This window comes from Camellia sinensis, chromosome 5 (genome assembly GCF_055761805.1).
Source record: "Camellia sinensis isolate YWXY chromosome 5, ASM5576180v1, whole genome shotgun sequence".
NCBI lineage: Eukaryota > Viridiplantae > Streptophyta > Magnoliopsida > Ericales > Theaceae > Camellia > Camellia sinensis.
In genome coordinates this window covers 59,811,121-59,831,549 of record NC_138965.1, presented here as the reverse complement: position 1 = coordinate 59,831,549, position 20,429 = coordinate 59,811,121, and positions in this window count along the sequence as shown.

The following is a 20,429-nucleotide window of genomic DNA, read 5'->3' as shown; positions in this document are numbered from 1 at the left end:
AACGCGTCTTATGCGAGAGGAGGAATGTGTTTTCCAAATGCATCTTACGTGAGAGGAGGAATATGCTTTCCAAACGCGTCTTACACGAGAAGAGGAAGATGCTTTCCAAACGCGTCTTACGCGAGAGGAGGAAGATGCTTTCCAAACGCGTCTTACATGAGAGGAGGAAGTTGCTTTCCAAACGCGTCTTACGCGAGAGGAGGAGGAAGTTGCTTTCCAAACGCGTCTTACGCGAGAGGAGGAATATTCTTTCCAAACGCGTCTTACGCGAGAGGAGGAATGTGCTTTCCAAACGCGTCTTACGCGAGAGGAGGAAGATGCTTTCCAAACACGTCTTACGCAAGAAGAGGAATATGCTTTCCAAATGCGTCTTACGCGAGAGGGGGAAGATGCTTTCCAAACGCGTCTTATGCGAGAGAAGGAAGATGCTTTCCAAATGCGTCTTACACGAGAGGAGGAAGATGCTTTCTAAACGCGTCTTACGCAAGAGGAGGAAGTTGCTTTCCATACGCGTCTTACACGTGTAGACGCGCCCGCGAGGGGCCCTCGCTACAGTTCGGACTCGATTTGTGTCACGGTTCTTAATCTGAACCAAAGAGTCCAAATCCGGCAAATCGTTTTGAGAAACAGATTTTTTTGAAAAGAAGTGCCAAACATGGACTGCTTTGCCAGATACAGAGTCGCCACCTAAATATTTTAAAATGGGGGAATTTAGGAAACCCTGACTCGGTGCCAAAGGCCACGTGTCCATCATCACCAAAGTTGCCTCGGCTCGGGAACTTGGGTACGATCGGGGAAGGTCAGCTATGAGCACCCCCTCTCGCCCGATCCGAAGATCGGCCTCTACTAACCATGATATCCGTTTTTGAAAACGTTATGTACTCTTGTTCTATTTTATTAGCCTAGAATTACTATGTTATGCGCACAGCACACAAGTATAGACTAGATTGCCTAATTTGGAAATAAACATTGCATATCCGTTTGTCTTGAAAAAAAAAAAATTTGGAATTTGCTACTCGCAAGTAGGCTAAAATACGGATTTCAACGAGTTTTTCCAACTCAAACAATCCAACCTTCACCCACAGGCATTCAAACAGTTTATCACATAAGCATCTAGCCACATGGTAAACATGCTGTCATGGCAACACTTACACGCATGCAAGGATGCTAAAGCAAAAGAACTTACAGAGTACTCCAAGCCAAGACAGGAACTAGTTAGTAATCACATGCATGATCCTAGTTCATATTTGAAATGGCTAATGCAACACATGTAAAGATGTAATCCAAACAGGCTCGGCTATCCTAAACATGGCATGTGAAATGCCGCAATTAACACATATTCAATTTGGAATTAAAATACAGATGCAGTTAGAATGATGCGCCGAGCCTGGTGCATGCAAGACAAATGTATGGATGCACGCACGCATAGCATAAGGTATGCTAATTTAAATATGCCCTAGTCTACCATCGTAAGCGGGAAAATAAAAGGGAAGAAAGACGTGGGGTTGGAAGACATACACACACTCACGCACACTTATTACACAATTGCCCTCACTCGGAGGGTCCAAATAAATATTACAGTCCGAATAATAAACCATAAATTATTACAGAATTTCTAATTAATTAACAGGATGAATGCAAAAAGAAGAAAGGTGGCCACAGCCCCCGCCTCGGGGTGCGCGAATGATGCATGCTCGAACCCGTCTCGCCTTGAAAGTCCGTACCATACCACTGCTGCCTCTGTTTACACTGCCCTGCTTTTCTGAAAATTGCCAAAGTTCTAGGACAGGTCCCCTGAACACTGTGGAACACCATCGGCTGAAGGAAATGTCCACCGGTCATTGGAAACATCCATCGGCTTATGATGAAGCTATCGGCCCAGGAAGGATTGCCGATCGGCACTGAACACTGCCGGTCGGCAGAAAGTCCCTGCAGAATTTGGTTTTTGACAGCAACAAAGACAGACAGTGTATGGCATGGAATTTCAAGCAAGTGTATGCATGGCTACTCTCCCAATCATGTAATGGACTCAAGGGAACATGGCCCTTGACCCTCGGGCTATCAATAGTGCATTTGATGCATGATAGCCTAAGGAGCCAAGGTTGCAATTTGATGTACAAATGCATGCAACACACAAATGAGGACCAAGATCCTATCATGCCAAAGTCAAGGGCCCCGGTGACCGAGAGTTAAGACGCGTTAAGTATGAACGCTCCTTAACGTTAAGATCCATTTCCGTGGTTAGAGTTAAGACGAGTTAAGACGCGTTAAGATCCTATCACTTATAGTATGAACGCTCCTTAACCCTCACACTTGGTTTGACACCCCAAACCAAGTAATGCAATGCATGTTATGCAAACATGCCTCAAAGATACAACATGAGATTAAGATGCAAGGCATGCCAAATGCCATGCAACTACCATGGCAAGTATGCAATGCTAGGCATGCAAGATGCAAATGCAATGCAAACATGGACGATTTAAGCAATAGGATCATCATGTTACAACACGTAATGAAGCAATCATGCAACAAACATGAGACAAGCATGCAATGGTGGACTTAAACCATAAAGGGGCAGACCTTAATCCACCCCAAAACAGTGGCCAAAAGTGCCCAAAATGGTGGACAAACACTTATGCCAAACGCAAGCCAATGGACCTAAGGCTAAGGCACAAAAAGGGGGCACTTTACTTCCACTAACATGACCATTCGTGGCATGAATTAGACAAGCAAAAACAGAATCCTAGCATGCAAAAATGGACTTCAAAACCCACTGATATGGCAGCTTAAGTGGCTCCAATGAGATGCATGCACCAAGACTCATTTCTAGGCATAAAAGGGCACATCCTCAAAGCATGAAAGAGGTCACATATGCAAACATACAAACATGATTTATGGACTGAAATACGATCCTAAATGATGCCAAATCATGAGGATGGTCTAAGCTACGCATGCTAAAGGCCAATATACTCAAGGCTTACAAGCCAAAACACAAAGAGATGACACCAAACATGGCAAGCATGACTGAAATAGATGGCCAACAGGCCTTAAACATGGTAAAGTAATGCCAATACCTTCATGAAATTAGGCTAACACATGCAAGAATCATGACCTAAACACAAGATGCATTTCTAGGCCAAATAGAGGAATGTAAAGCAAGTATGTTAAGCATGCAAAAGGGCACAAATCCGACCAAAAACAGAGATAACATGTGACCTAGAGACACCCAAAAACCTCTGAAATAGGGCCAAAATCAGTCAAGCATGCATGTTGCCCTTTAAGCCAAAAGGCAAGGAAATGAGGCAATGAAGGGAGAGGGGTGTCCCTCCCCTATACAAGACTTCAAACCACCTTCCTCACCACTGAAAATCCACTGGTTTTCAGTGGTGAGAAGACTAAGACACTCAAGCAAACAAAGCCTCACAAAGGGAGCACCAAAAAGGCCAAATAAGGCCTAAGAGGGTGAGTTTGAACTCAAACCACAAAACACCCTTAATGAAAGTTCTTAAGCATGAAAATATAAACTTTTTTTATGTTATGCACAAAGCCTAAATCAGCAAGAAAGATAGGTAAAAAACTAGTGCAAGTTTGGAGAAACTAAAGCAAAGTGATTACCCTTGAAGAACACCTCAAGAACAGCCAATGCAGCCCTCTTCTTTTGATCAAAATCAGTCCAAAAGCTCAAGAATCAACCCTCAAAGCCTCTCAATCTCTGAGCAAGGTGTAATGGTGTGTGTATTAGTGCAAAAGTAAGGTAAAAATGCACCTTTGGGCCACAAAACACACACAAGGGAGGAGAGAGAGGGAAATATATAGAGAGAGTGTGTATGTATATGTATAAGCTCTAGTTTTCCTCTCCAAATTGCCAACCTAGAACAAGGAGAATAGCTCTCCTCTTATAGAAGTCCCCCTTGCAAAGCTTACCCAACAAGCTTGCTTAGAGGGAAATCCCTCCATACACGTGTATGGAGGGGAACAGAGTGGGTGCCAGCTATCACAGCTGGCACAAAATATCTACAAAAAGTAGATGAACAGTAGTCAGCTGCTCAAAATTGCCATTTTGACAAAATGGACTGCCGACCGGCAACAAAACACCAGCCGGTGGCCTCTGGCCATGGCCGGCGATGTGTGGGGATGCCCCACAAGGCATTCCCTGCCCCTACAAGGCAAAACACAAGTGTTTGGTGCAAAACCAGACACTAAACAGTCGAGTTGAGAGATCCCGAGGCAAGGCGCGCAAGCCGAGACCTCCGGGAACTCAAGACGAACACAAACATGGATGATCACCGAGTGTTCAAACAGTGACGTCCAAATCTTGAGGACGGTCAGAAATGGGGTGTCTACAACGCGAAAGGAGGAAGATGCTTTCCAAACGCGTCTTACACGAGAGGAGGAAGGGTTTAACCAGGTAAACATCAAATCCTAACACGAATCACATGAAAGGAGCAAAGGTAAATTCGAAGTCCAAACGCATCTCACGCGAATGGAAGAAGGTTTGGAAGAATGGGTAATCTCTACATGTAGAAGTCATAGATGCCCCTCTTCTTCCTAAGCATATTCACAACTTTCCCTACTCTCCAACGAGGTGACAGAATAGGTTGGTTCAGTATCCAGAATTGAGGCGCATACACGCTACCTCAACCTATGGGGCTGCCATACAGATTTCAAGCTGGGGATACACCCCTGGGTATTTAAACCAGGCTTTAGTCTCGGAAATTCCAAACCTTTTGCGTTCTAGGCATCGCCATTCGAACTCTAGTTTCCACCGTCACAGTTGGTCTCCTAGGAACTCATTGCAATCACAGGCAGGTGGCTATACCAGACCACCTAAAGTGGTTCGGGCACGACAAACACCAAAGGAATTGCACCTTTAGAGGATTTAAGGTCTCCTAGACCACGACAAGTGCATAAGATAGCTCGATGGATTGAGATTGTGCGGTATACGCTTGATTGTGTGATAGATGCACGGTGCGGATGTGATCGTGTATATAAACAAAATATACACAGATATGTACATACGGTATACATATATTCATATACAGACATATACACAGACAGAGGCAGATATATACACAGATATATACGGTATATCTACACATACAGATACGGATATATGCACAGGTAGGGAATATTCTGTTGCAGTCGTCAGCGGTTTTTTTTTTTCTTTTTTTTTTTGGAGTCTCTGTAATCGGGGATGTCCTCTCCTGACTTCAATAAAATCAATTTCTTTTTTGCTCATCAATAGCGTGACTGGCATATCACTCTGAGCTTGAAAACAATTTATTTGATTGAATTTGAGAATGATTGAATTTTTGAACTCTGAATTGGACATTGATTCTATATTGACCAGAATCAACGAATGACCTAACGAACTGAAAAACGAAGCAAATCAATCCAAACACACTTATATACACTGACTGGTATGAATACACACTTATATACACTGAATAGTTGACTTGAGTGGTGGAGAAGACAGAATCTCTAACTCGACTATGCCCCTAGTTCATTGCCTTGATTTTTTATTTATTTATTTATTTTTTTTTGATTTTTTTGTAAAAATGTTTTGATCAACATGAGAATTGGATTAGCATACTTATTCCATTTTCTGTTTTGAAATCATGTAAGCTAAACTTTGAGCACTGAAATTTTTCCTTTTTAAAGTCCAAAGAATGGTTTGGTTTTACAAAACTAGAACAATTTTTGAGAAAAATTAGTCAGCTTTATTCAAATTATTCCGAACCTATTTTTGAAAATGGCCACTACTCAACTAACATGGAATCAACCATTGGGGTGCATAGCCCCAAGCCAGATAATCAATGGTGATATCCAAACCAAGCCAATCCGAACCGAATGAAGCTGAGTGAAACTGGACCAAACCGAACCGAATCGAACTGAACCAAGTTGAATCGAACCAACTGAACTTAGCAGATCGAAGATACACCAATCAAATACGGATAGGACAACCAAGTCGACTAAAGATACACCAATCAAACATGGACGAAATGAATGAGTTAACAAAAATTGTTTGGGCCGAACTTCAAGATGAAGCTACCTATGCATCCTTAAGATAGGAATCAGGCCATCGTAGTTCCGGCCAAGGTTCACTCGGGTATTGACACTCTCCTTTTGTGCTCTAACTTTTGCGCTCTAACTTTTGCCAAAGCCACCCTTTCGGGTTTTCAACCTTGCGAGCTTTTCATTTTTTTCATTTATTTATTTATTTTCCTTCTTTTTTTTTCCATTTTGTTCATTTCATTTTTTTTTTTATTTCTTTTGAGTTTCTATATATATATTTTTCTGCTCTAACTTTTGCCTGGGTCGCCCTTCTGGGTTTTCAGCCCAGTGAGCCTCTCAAGGGTTACTTTCATTTTAGCTTGTCCATGTTGATTGGGTGTAAAATCTCTAGGCCATCTATAACAATGATTGCTACACTTGACCAGTAGATATGATGATGTAGGGACTAGGCTAATTGGGTCTGAATTTGCCCCTAGTGTAGTGGATAAGAACTCGACTGTCCTTCAATAATAAAATTCATTCTCTTAAATTCTGGGTTTTACCTTTTTGGGCAGTCTTCATTGGGAAACGATTTAGTTTTAACTCCTTGATCACATCCAACCTTTTGCCCCTAGTTCAAGGACTACTTCAAATCTAAATCACATTCAACCTTCTTGCCCCTAATTCAAGGGTTCAAGGGTTGCCTCCATTTTGGGCTATGTAAGCCTCACACTTTCGCCCCTAGTTCAAGGGCTATTTCAAATCTGGAATCACATTCGACCTTATTGCCCCTAGTGGAAGGGCTGAATCCATTTGAATCACATCATTGCCCCTAGTTCAAGGGCTATTTCCAATCTGGATCACATTCGACCTTATTGCCCCTAGTTTAAGGGCTGTCTCCATTTGAATCACATCATTGCCCCTAGTTCAAGGGTTATTTCCAATTCGGCTACGCAAACCTTACACTTTGATTGATCATGGAATACTTCAAATCACGGTTTGAAAGCTAAGGACCTAAGATCCTATGTTGTGTAATCAATTCCAGGCATGTCTTCGTAGGACCACGTAAAAACAGTTTTTGAAATCTTTTCACAAAGTGACTAATCATTCGTTCTCTTACGAAGACAAGATAGAACCAATTTGGACCAAGCCAGGATCCTTCTCAGTACCCACATTAACAAAAATGATTTTATTCATAAAGGGCTTAGTACACCTCTCTTCTTTTCAGTTGATCAAAATTTGCAAATCCTGAGGAAATTCTTCCTCTTTGTTTTTATCAGAGTTTTGGAAAAAGTTTTGAAAAACTTTGGTCAATGCGATGAGTTAAAGGCACAGAGAAGTAGGCAGACTCTATGGCATTTTGTTTTGTTTTGTTTTTTTGTTTTTGTTTTTATTTTTTTTTTTTGTTTATTGAAAAAAGACTATGACTCAACAATGACAACAGACTTTTGACAACAGACTCAAAAGAAAATGACAAAGAAGACCTAGACAGGACAGAAATGTCTAGTTTAGCACTATCAAAATCAACTGACTCTGATTCACTAGAATGACTCGAGTCTGATCCCAACTCTACAAACTTGGTGGAATCAAACTTCGACTCAATACTCAATTCAGAACTCAGAATAAAACCATTTTCAATTTGCTAGTCAAAGAATGGGCCAGCCACAACATTCAAAATAAAGCCCGTGTAATCAACAGGTGGTCACTCCCCAATTACAGAAATGGCCGGATAACCCACAAGTTCTATTTATTTACACTGGTGGACTTTGTGGGATATCCGTTTTTTTTTTTTATTTTATTTTTTTTATTTTTTATTTTTTATTATTTTGAAACCATGTTTACAAACTACCTTGCAAAAAAACAATGGGAACCCACAATCTGAATTTTAGCAGCGTTTCGACTCAACTGATCACTGATTATTGCTAACTCATGCTGACACACTGAACTCAACCCCACAAATTGAAATGCCTGAACCACTGTTCGGAATTTGAGAACCCCTGTATAGATCCAATACATTGCACATAGCAAGAAAGAGAACAAACACCCCTATGGAGGGTAGGGTTATCCTATCCTAGCTTTTTGAAATGATCTAGGGTTCACTAGTCAAACAAGTGGTATCATACATCCTAGAAATGGGAGAGCATCCTGTCTTATATTGAAACAGTCACTATGGCTTTACTATATGTAGTTAGGCCGATTGGTCAAAAGGGTACCTCAGCAAGATTACCTAATATACCTTTCACACCTAACACCTAGAAGTGAAAGGAGGATCAAGCGGTACAGTGGTAATCCAGATCCAAGGGTTATGTTCCCAACTTGACAAAGCCCATGACCGGTCAGCCTTTTGGAAAGCTTTGTAGGCAAGCCTCCGGCAAACCGTTCAGGAATAACAGATGGCAAACACAGGGACTTAGGCGCACCAATGCAAATGCAATGCAAAGAACATATAAATGTAGATAAAAATTCACATCATAAATTTCAAGTCAAGTTCTCTAAATCCCCAGCAGAGTCACCAGAAACTGTAGCTCGGCTTTTCGCGCTCCCTTTTGAAAGAATGAAATAGCCCTTACAGTTCGGACTACACTTATGTGTTGGTTCTGATTCTGATTTCACAAGTGCAATGTGAAACAGTGAAAACACAAAAAGAGTCCAAATCCAGCAATTTCTTTTGGAAAATCAATGTTTGAATCAAATGCCAAAACATGGACTGCTTTGCCAGATATCAGAGTCGCCACCTAAATATTTATTTTGAGAAATTTAGGAAACCCAAGACTCGTGCCAAACGCCATTAGTCCGTCGTTACCAAAGTGTCTTGGTTCGAGAACTTAGGTATGAGAGGGGAAGGTCAATAATTGAACACCCCACTCACCCGATCAAACATCGGCCTTTACTAATCATGATGTGGTTTTTATGTACAGTATATGTTCTTATTCTGATTATTTAATAAATCCTAAAATTTATTATGTGAAGCATACAAGGTATAGACTAGTTTGCTCAAATTGAAACAATTCAATTTCATGTTCGTTTCTCGAAAAGGGTTTGAATTTGCCACCTCAGGTGGGCTTAATTTGCCACTTAACAAAGTGGGCTTAAAACATACATTCGTTGAATCATTCCAATTCAAGCAACAAGCCTTCATCCACAGGCATTCAAATAGTTTATCATTTAAGCAATTAGCCTCATGGTAGGATACTAAACATAATAAGAAAATTATGTACAAGCGAGATGCTAAAGTATAACAACTCACATATTTACCGACGTCTCTCAAACAAGCTACAAAACAAAGTTAGAAAATATGCATGATTCCTAACTGTACAATATGACAAATGCAACACATGTGATATGCAATTACTAGGCTCGGCTACTAATATGGCATATGAAATGATTTGATCGCATGCGGTCTAAGCATGTATTCAAAGAAGTATTTAAACGACAATACGAATTAGAATGATGCGCCGAGCCTTGGTGCATGCAATACAAGTGGATGCAAACATGAGTATGCTAAATTAAACATGATGTCCCTAATCTAACCATTATAAGCTGGGAAATAAAAGGGAGAAAGACGTGGGGTTGGAAGATATACACATTATTACAAGTTTGTTTGCCCTTGAGTAGGAGGGTCCGAATATCCAAGTGTCCGAACAAATAATTATTACAAAGCCGAATGAATAATAAATGAAAGGGGCTGTCTAATTTATTACAATAATTGATGTAAGGCAAGCCTTGACACAATTCGGAATAACGTCCGACTGAATTCAATTAATCATATTGGGTCTTTATGTCGGTTGTAATCCAATTTTAACCAATTTTATTAGCCTTTTTTATTACCTGTCCATTTCTTTATCTTTTCTTCTGTTTGTGCAAAAGTGATATTTATGTCCACTAAGTCCAAAATGCAATAAAGAGAAACAAGCATCAACTTAACCCGAGAAAATTTTCTTCGGGGGAAATTACAAAGGAAGAGTCAAACTTATTTACAAGCGATAAGGGATTCCAAGTCAAACTCAAGATGTGCAACAAGGACTAGTCAAACTCAAAAGAGTAATAATGACTTAAAAAAATCCAAACTTGAGTGATAATGACTTGAAATCCAAACTTGATAATAAGTGATAATGACACTTTCCTTGGTGATTTCCAATGGTCAATTAGTCCCTTAAAAGTAAACACACTGATGAATAAAGAGAAATGAAAAATAAAAGATTGTGCTTTAGTATAAGAACATGTATACATTTGGGGTAGTGAACCTCCAAAGAATTTAAATCATTAAGTATAGAACGTTTTATGCTTTTGGTAGTAAATCCCCTAAGAGATTAAATCAGTAAGCATAGAACGTTGTATACTTTTGGTAATGAACCTCTTAAGCATAAAACGTTTTATGCCTTTGGTAGTGAATCTCCAAAGAGATTAAACCATTAAGCATAGAAGAGTTCCTTTCTTATACTTGAACCACAATCTTAATTTTTCACAACTTTTTAATCGAAATAAGCAAAGAATTGAGGGAGGTAACAGAGATGATTATGCGAAATTGATTAATTGGTTAGTACAAACAAACTCGATATTTAAAACATAAATCATTGAAATAAATTAAACAGCCCCCTAAATAGCATACAATAGTGCTGAAATTAGAAACCTACCACTTTTACTATTCACCGCCGGAGGTACTATTCATCGTCGGGGTTACTATTCACCGCAGGAGGTTACTATTCATCCGGCGGGGTAAATTATTTAAAGTAATAAATTACAACAGTTTATATACAATATTTAAATTATAGCAGATATGTGGGTGGTGCAGTCTTCCCAGTAAAGCGATAAAAAAAACAGTTATGAAAAGAAGTAAATAAAGTATTTAAACAAATTATATCACATTTTTAAATTAAATGAAAATTTGCAAAAACTCACCTTTTGGGGAAATGATGAATTTTCTGAGTCACAAACTTTCTTTTTATTACTCTCAAGTCTGTGAAATGTATTCTCAATTCTCAGTCCAAAATTTGGAATTATAGCTTTAGTGGTTGGTTTTTGAATGGTGTATTGATGAAATGGAAATAAAAATATCAAAGAAAATATTTTATTTTCCCTCTCTCTCTCTAAAAAAAAACTGATTTTCTTTCTTTCTGATTGTTTTTCTCTTAAATTCTCTTGCACCACTTCATGTTTTCTCTCCCTGATCCTCCCCTTCTTTTTTTTCTCTGTTGGGCCCCTCCCCTCTTTTTTTTCTTTTCTTGCTGAGCCCCCCCTTTCGTTTTCTTTCTCTTGATTGCCTTATATAGGCAAATTAATATAATATAATAATACTAATATTATATAATATATACATACATGCATATAATATAATATAATATATATATATATATGTTTGATTTGGGATGTCGGCAACCGAAGGCTGACCGACATGAAAAGATTTTTTTATTATATAATATATATAATATAAATAATATATAATATATATCTATATACATATAATATATTATATAAAATATATAATTTGTACCAAAATACTAAACATATAATATAATAACATAACCTTTTATTATTTTATTTTATGTATTAATAAAATATATAATTTATACCAATTTATATAAAAAAAAACACCAAATATGAACAAACACATAAAATTATGCAAAATTACAAAAATACTAAACTAATGAAATATTTAGTATTTTAAAACGATTTGGCCATAATGGTGAAGGTTGAGATTAAAGTTCAAATTCCATCTCTCTTACTGAGGATTCTGTGAGAAACACATTCTAATTGTCATCATCGGGTAATCAAAAGAAAGCACCCAAGTCTTAGGGCCTGTCAAAATGGAGTGTCTACACGTATTCTTAAAGATATCATCTAGACGGGGTTTGATGAGATTTGAAAAGAGTAGGAAGTTGTCTCCTAGGTTTATTAGGCCTTTTAAGATCCTAGAGCAGATTAGGGAGGTAGTTTATCGCTTGGCCTTGCCGCCACTGCTTTTCGGGATTCATGATGTGTTCCATATCTGTATGCTTCGGAGGTATGCGCTGGATCCATCACACATGTTGGATTGGATGGAGTTAGAGGTAAACAAGGATGCCTTGTATAAGGAGAGACCGGTGAGAGTCTTGGATACTCGTGACCAAGTCTTGCAAGGCAAGATGATTCCTTTGGTAAAAGTGTTGTGGCGACACCACCTGGTTGAGGAGGCCACTTATGAGTATGAGGCGGAAGTCTGTGAGAAGTATCCGGACCTATTTGTTGATGTTTGAGCATGTATTGAAAAATTGTTATGCTAACGTAATATTAACATTGTATATGTTTGGAAATATGAATTGTATATTCAGTAATAAGCATATATTTATCTTATTGATGGGAATGGATGACCGATGGATGGGTCATGGTGATGAATTGGAATTATTATCATTGTTGTAAGTGGTTAAAATGTGGTTTTAATGTTTAGTTTAAATTTCGGGGACAAAATTCCTTAAGGGGGGAGGTTATAGCATTTCTGGATTAGACCCGACCCATTGTATGTTTTGGATTCGGGTTTCATTGCCTTATATAGTAATTCATGTCTTGTTTTCCCTTATCTCTCTTTGAGTTAGGCTTTTGGGATGTGTTGATTGCGTTTGGAACAGGTTGGTAGCTTGTTTTTCAAACTTTAGCTGCCCAAATTTTGTTCCTTCACTCGAGCGCCACTTTTGGTGCTCAAGCGGTCTTTGTGAACATCCAGTACGTTTGCAGGTCTGTAAAAATATTGAGAGTTTGCATTCTTTGCTCGAGCGAAGCTTCTTGCACTTGAGCGACAGCCTCTATCTATAGAACTACTAGGAGTTTGTATTCTACGCTCAAGCGAAGTTCCTTGTGCTCGAGTGGTAAAACTTATTGTGTCTAGTCGCTCGAGCGACACATCTTGCGCTCGAGTGAACTGTGCGAATATCAAATCGCAGAACCACCTTTTTAGGTCACTTTTTCATTTCACTCCCTCTCTAAACATTCCAAAAACCCTAGATTTAGACACACTCTCTCTCTAAAACTTATCTTTTCTCTACAAAAACACCAAGATCTAGTGATTTCTTCACCCTACTCCATTTGTTAAAATGGTAAAACAATCCACGGGTCCTCTTTTCATCCGAACAAAAGTGGATTTTGACTTTTTTGAGGTTTCTCCACTCTCTCCTTGGTCTTCTAGCTTCGAGGTAGGGATTCTCCGCACTCTAGTATGGGTTTTGCCTTTGCTATTTGTTGTTTCGAAAGATTATAATGGTCTAGGGGTTTTTGGCAAAAACCTAGGGTTGAAATCAAAATGTAAAAGAGGGGTTTTCAAATGGTTTCTTGAAAAAGGTTGTGATCATAAATTTGGGGTTGACATATCTTAAAATGATTTATTTCTTGCATTGAAATAGATTTTTAAAGAGAAAGGGGTTTTGCCCTAAAATGTAAATGTTGAGATTTTTAAAAAGAAAATGGAATTGGTATTGGAAATTGTGAAATTGAAATGATGATAATGATAAGGGTGGAGTTGGATATATATTATCACTCCCATTTGAGATTTTGGAAAAGTGTATTTTTAATGAAAAATTCATTTATCTGTTAAAGATGTTTGTTTTGGGCTATCGGTGGAGGATAATTATGATTGTTATTAAATTGCATGAGGATTAGGTGAACTAAAACTAAATTCTCATCCATTTTCTGTTGAGCATTGTTGCATACTAATTAATGCATTGAAAATGTATGTGATTTGAGAAAAGGGGTGGACTTGGAAAGAAGGTGTGTAACACCAAGGTTAAGTTGGCCTGTGTGTCCAGGGTGAAAGTCTCAAAAACTGCGTGTATACATGGATGTCGATCCCGCAGACGAAATTTGTGACACCCCCGTTCTGTATTATGCTAATTGGTCCCAAATGCCAATGTGATTATATGTTTTGATATGATTTTGTGTGCCATTATGCGAATATATATGATTTTGAAGTTTTATCTGTTCATCGTAGGAATATCTGTTTGAATAACCTGCTTTGGAAATTAAATTGAGGGTCGTATCGGCCACAGAACCCGAAATTGATTACGCCATTGTGATTGGCATAATTTTTAGAGCCTACGGTGAAATTTAATTGAAAAATTGATTCGGACCAGATTAAGTTGATTAAATTGGTAAATTGGTGCCCAATTACTTACTATTATTATCATGAGTTAGTGGGAATTGTTGGGTAAGGTCACTACACTTCCCATTCTCTCCTATGTATTCATTTTGGTTGATCAAACCTTGAGAAAAGGAGGAGAGTCGGCTGTAGAGAGGGAGAGAGGAGAGAATTGTGCAAATTGTAGCTTAAAGCTTGGGAACCTTGAAGATAATCCAAGAATTGTTATAGATTGTGTGAATCAAAGCTTCTAGGTGAGTAATTCTTGGATTATAGCTTGTAATTTTGTGTGTTCAAGCTAATTGGGTGATCAAAAGTAAGATTGAAATGAAATTGGGTTAGTTTTGTTGGATTAAAGCTTGATATATGCATGCATGTAAGGAAATGTTTTGAAATAGCATGTATAAGCTTAAAATACATGATTCATGTAGGGTTTTGGTTGAAACTCATGTCTTGATCACCATTTGTGTTGTCTAAGTTGAGAATGTGGCAATTCATCACATGCATGTACAATTTATGAAGATATGAACTTGAATGTATAAATTTCTTATGTTAGGATGAGTTTGATGGGAGATTGGGGCATGCATGTGAATTATTTGTGAATTGAGCTCCATTGGGTTGTGATTTGGGGTTTAAATCATGTTAGTATAATTATATTTGAGATTTGAGTCATTGCATGCAAGATATGTTGGTTGGAAACCGAATTTGAGCTCAAGAACACATTCTGGGTTTTCCAGAATTTTGAGTCCCGCTCGAGCGGGAGAAACTACGCTCGAGCGTAAATTTCGTGCTTCCAGCACTTTTTGCAGAGTTGGCTGTTCGCTCGAGCGGGGAGCTTTTGTAGACGAGCCTTCCGCTCGAGCTCCCTAATTCGCGCTCGAGCGTAATTTTGAGGTAACTAGTACTTTTGCAGGCCTCTTGGGTCCGCTTGAGCAGGGAAGTCCACGCTCGAGCGGGGACCCTGTTTTCTGAAATTTCGTTCATGCGTTCTGTGTTTCGTTTTCCGTTCTCTTTCACTTGTAAACACTCTTAGGCATGTGTTAAACATCGTAAATGAGTTAATGAGATAGGAATGAAGCCTAAAGAGGAATATGTGAATTAAAGAACGGATTGAACTGTTAGTGACCCTCTTGTGTTCATACAATGTGTAGGGTCAAGCTCCAGGGCAAATCCGCAAGCCGATCACTGTGAGTAATATCAGTATTTGAAAGCTTGTCAATGTCCAATTGTTTATTCCCTTATAAACTTTATGAGTTGTTAATTGGGATTGCGGACAAAAGTCTGACAGGAATGAATGAATGGACCAAAGGTCATTTTGATGTAAATGAATGGACCAAAGGTCGTTTTGATGGGAATGAATGGACCGAAGGTCGTTTTGATGGAAATGAATGGACCGAAGGTCGTTTTGATGTAAACGAATGGACCAAAGGTTGTTTTGATATAAATGAACGGACCGAAGGTCGTTTTAACCTATATGAACGGACCGAAGGTCGTTCTGACATGAATGAGTGGCCGAAGGCCGTTTTGACGTAAATAAATGGGCTAAAGGCCATTTTGACAAGAATGAATGGGCCGAAGGCCGTTTTGACATAAATGGATGGACCGAAGGCCGTTTTGACATAAATGGATGGGCCGAAGGCCGTTTTGACAGGAATGGAAACCTGAATGGGCCAAAGGCCAGTATGTTAGAACTACAGTCACTTGATTTAAATTTTGTATAAGTATACATATGTTAAGTAGGAATGTGAATTGGGCCAAAGGCCGTTTGGAACATGTTGTTCTACATTGTTATGTAAATTCTATATTTGATATTATTCACTGGGCTATTGCTCACGCTCATTCATGTGTTTGTAGGTGAGCCAAGAGAAGTCCAAACTCAGCCCCAGTGAAATATGCCAGGAACAACATGAGTTTTGGAGAGTCAGCCTTGTGTCTCACGCATGAGACCCATCCTTGCCACTTTGTTATGCATTCATAGTTGTCTTGTTGGCAAGGACTTTATGTATATTTGTATATAGTTTTGATATGGGTTGACTCAGTTTGGATGATCCTGTCTGTAAAGGATTTTATGGTACTGTATTTTGTTGTGGGTTATTGACATATACGTGTATGGTTTGTTTGATGTGCATATAAGCACGGCTCTATGGACAAAGTTTTAAATTTTTGCTTCCGTTTGGCCCCATTACTCTGACAAGTCATCCTGTTTCGGTCTGAGGCCGTAAGTAATCACAGGATTACTGGCCGGACATGGTAATCAAAAGCAAGAATGAGTCTGACCATCTCAATGACCTAGTTGAGATCCTCCATATTTTGAAGACTTGCAAGTTGTGCTTGAATGCATCCAAGTGTGCGTTTGGTGTGGGATCGGGTAAATTTCTAGGCTTCTTGGTGACCAACCATGGAATAGAAACAGATCCTACACAAATCAAAGCCATTTAGGAGCAGGAAAGGCTAAACACTCCGAAAGAAGTGCAACATTTAGCGGGACTCGTGGTCGTGCTAAATAGATTTATCAGTTGGTTTTCAGATCATTACAGACCATTCTTCCATGCGTTAGCGCAATCGCACTCTAGAAGAATTAAAACAATATTTATCCTCACCTCTACTCTTAGTGACTCCAATGTCTAAGGAAGAACTCTATTTGTACCTTGCAGTTTCTCAGCTTGTTGTCAATGCAGTGCTTGTTCGCACAAAAGGAATACAACATTTGCTTATCTTTATGTAAGCAAAACTTTGCTCGATGCTAAGACAAGATACCTACCACTGGAAAAGCCTATCTTAGCTAAAATGATGGCTTCTAAAAAGTTAGCACATTACTTTCACGCCCCATACAATTGTGGTATTGAAAAAATTTCCATTGAAAGCCTTTTTTTTTTAAATGGTAGACTTCTCTGGGAGAATCTTGGAGTGAGTAGTGGAGTTGGGGCAATTTGATGTCAAATTCCAACCTAGAGCGATAATAAAAGCTCAAGCCTTGGCAGACTTCATTGTCAAGTTCTCTCTAGGAATCTATTTTGTTTTCCCAGTTGATCTGACTAAAAAAATCGAGCAAGAGGGGTTAGACATCACGGAAATTGCACAGCCTTCAGCTACCTTGTAACAAGTCAAAGCTTTACCTCAAACGAGTGAAACTTGCAACACGCCATTGAGTTTGGCAATAGTAGCCCCATCTACTAGGCCCAATGACGCACCATAGAGGGTGAAGAGGTAGTCCAAGCAACGGAGGATACAATTCGCAATGAAGTGTTTGAAGGGGATATGGTAGGGTAACCAAGCAAAGAAATCATTAAAAAACCGATCGCAATTCAAGAACAACCAGGTGACACAGTCAAAGAAATAATAGTCATTTCATACTTAAAGAAATCCTCAGATCCTTATGAATGCTGGACGTTGTGCATTAGGGAGATGTGGAAGCTATTTGTTGATGGAGCTTCCAATAGACATAGAGCCAGGCTAGGAGTTGTCCTTATTTTGCTAGATGGCCAAACCGTTGAGCGAGCAATTAGACTTGGATTCCCAACCTTCAATAATGAAGTGGAGTACGAAGAACTCTTAGTTGGTCTACAATCAACCCTCCACATGAAGGCAACCAAGCTAATGGTGTACAGTGACTCCAAACTGGTGGTCAACCAAGTTTTCGACGAGTACAAAGCAAAGAATAATATAATGGCCAAGTACCAAATGTTAGTTAGAGAAGAAATCAAAATTTTTGACACAACAATGGTAGAATAGATTGGCAAGGATGAAAACACTAAGGCCGATAAGTTGGCCAGTGTCGCAGTCATGTCTGACATAATAATGCCCAACCATTTACTGAATCAATTCTTACCAAGACCAAACATTGAAGAGCCAGAAGTAGTGGAAGTGTTACGTGCCGAGCTAGGATCATCTTAGATGGACCCTATTGTCATCTTTTTGAAAGATAAAATTTTGTCCACTGACAAGAAAGAAGCAAATAAAATTTGAGCAAAATCAGAGTGCTTTTGGCTATCTCCATCTGAGCACTATGCAAGTCTTTCATCGGTCCATACTTGAAATGTGTTTACCCTAAAAAGGTTGAAGCCTTCTTGTTTAAAATACATGAAGGAATGTGTGGAAGTCATATTATGGGATATTGTTGGCTTATCGAGCTATTTCTCAGGGCTATTGGTAGTCATACATGTAAGCCAACATGCAGAAATATGTTATGAAATGTGGCAAGTGTTAGAAGTTTGCACATCAAATCCACCAACCAACTAGAGAAATTTTTCCTTTGGCAAGCCCACGGCCTTTTGCTTTATGGGACTATGATATTATGAGACCTCTCCCAGCAGCACCGAGTAACAGGAAGTTCTTTATCGCAACAACAGACTATTTCACTAAATGGATTGAAGTTGAAGCACTTGCATCTATCAAAATAAAATAAAAAAGATGTGAAGAAATTAGTCTGACTGAATATTATCACCCGGTTTGGAGTCCCCAAGGCTTTGATCTTCGACAATGGCACCTAATTTGACAAAAAGATTTTCAGAGGATTTTGCGAAGACTTGAAGATTGAATTCTATAACTCCACACTGGTCTATCCTCAGTCAAATGGCCAGGCAGAAGTTTCAAACAAGGTCATCCTTGATGGACTGAAGAAAAAACTTGAGAAAGCTAAGGGAAAGTAGGTTGAAGAATTACTCACGTCTTGTGGGCATACCAAACAACTCCAAGGTGGTCGACTGGGGCAACTCCTTTCATTTTGACCTATGGCATAGAGGCTGTCATCCTCTAGAGATTGGTCTTCCAACCATCAGAAGTGAAAACTTCAATCTTGACTTGAATGGAAAAGCAATCAATTTGGAGCTGGAGCTTACCAAAGAAAGAAGACACTAGTTCACATAGCTGCCTACCAACAAGAGTTGTCCAGTAAATATAACAAAACTGTGCGCCCAAGACAATTCAAGGTGGGAGATTGGGTTCTCCATAAAGTCATAGGCAACACTCTGGTGCCTAATGAAGCCAAGCTGGGAGCTAATTGGAAAAGACCTTACAAGACTATAGGTTTGGTTAAAAAAAGGGCACAAAACTTGGAGGATTTGGACGACTATGCTATTCTCAGGTATAGCTTTCTTTTTTGTGCTCCTTGGAGGGGTTAGTCTCCTTGGATACAATAGCCCTACAATTCGGACTCCCGTGGTTCTGAATCTGGTTTCACAAGTGCAATGTGAAACAGAAAGACACAAATGAGACTCCAATCCGGCAAATCTTGATTTACAATCAGAAATGCCAAAAATTGACTACATTGCCAGATTTCAGAGTCGTCACCTAAATATTTTTGGAAAATTTAAGAAACCCGTGACTTGTGCCAAAGGTTACTTGTCCGTCATAACCAAAGTGTCTCAGCTCAGGAACTTAGGTATGAGAGGGGAAGGTCATAAATTGAGCACCTCACTCACCCGATCAAAGATTAGCATTTACTAATCATGATGTGATTTTTATGTACAGTAGATGCTCATGTTCTGATTATTATGCTAACATTATTATGTAAGGCACACAAGTATAGACTAAACCACCTACTTTGGAATGCTTTGATTTCATGTTTGTTTAAAAAGAGTTTTGAATGTGTGCTATTTGAAATAGTAAACTCATATGCACATCAATCAAATCATCCCAATTTAAGTGAAATAGCCTTCATCCACAGGCATTCAAGAGGTATATCAAATAAGTACTTAGCCTCATGGTAAATATGCTTGATATGGCAATACAAACACATATGCAATATGCTAAATTAAGAAATGCTCACCTAGTACTCAACTGAGGCAAGCCAAAATAGAAGAAATAGTTAGAAAAATGCATGCTCTAATATGCAAGTGACTAATGCAGCACATACAAAATACAACTACTAGCTTCGGTTTATTAACATGACATATGGCTTAACTCAAAACATGTGATAGTGCACGTATTCAAGTGAGTAAGAAATGACAACAATGTTAGAATGATGAACCAAACTCGATGCATACAAAAATGGATATTTACATATGGCAGTGATATGAAACCAAAATATGACACTACATACAACCATTGTAAACAAGTAAATAAAAGGGAGAAAAAATAGGGGTTAGGAGACATACACAATATTACAAGTTTGCCCTTATACAAGAGGGTCCGAATAAACGTCCTATTGTGCGAAATATTATAACACCAAATAAACGAATAAGCTAAATTAACTAATTATTACAAATCCAAATTAAGCTAACTAATTAATTACAACACATTAATTTTAAAGCACTAAATTAATGGGATGAAAGGCGAGGAACCACAAGCGCACAACTGAGAACATCCTCCCAGAAATCTCTCTATTTTGCTGCTA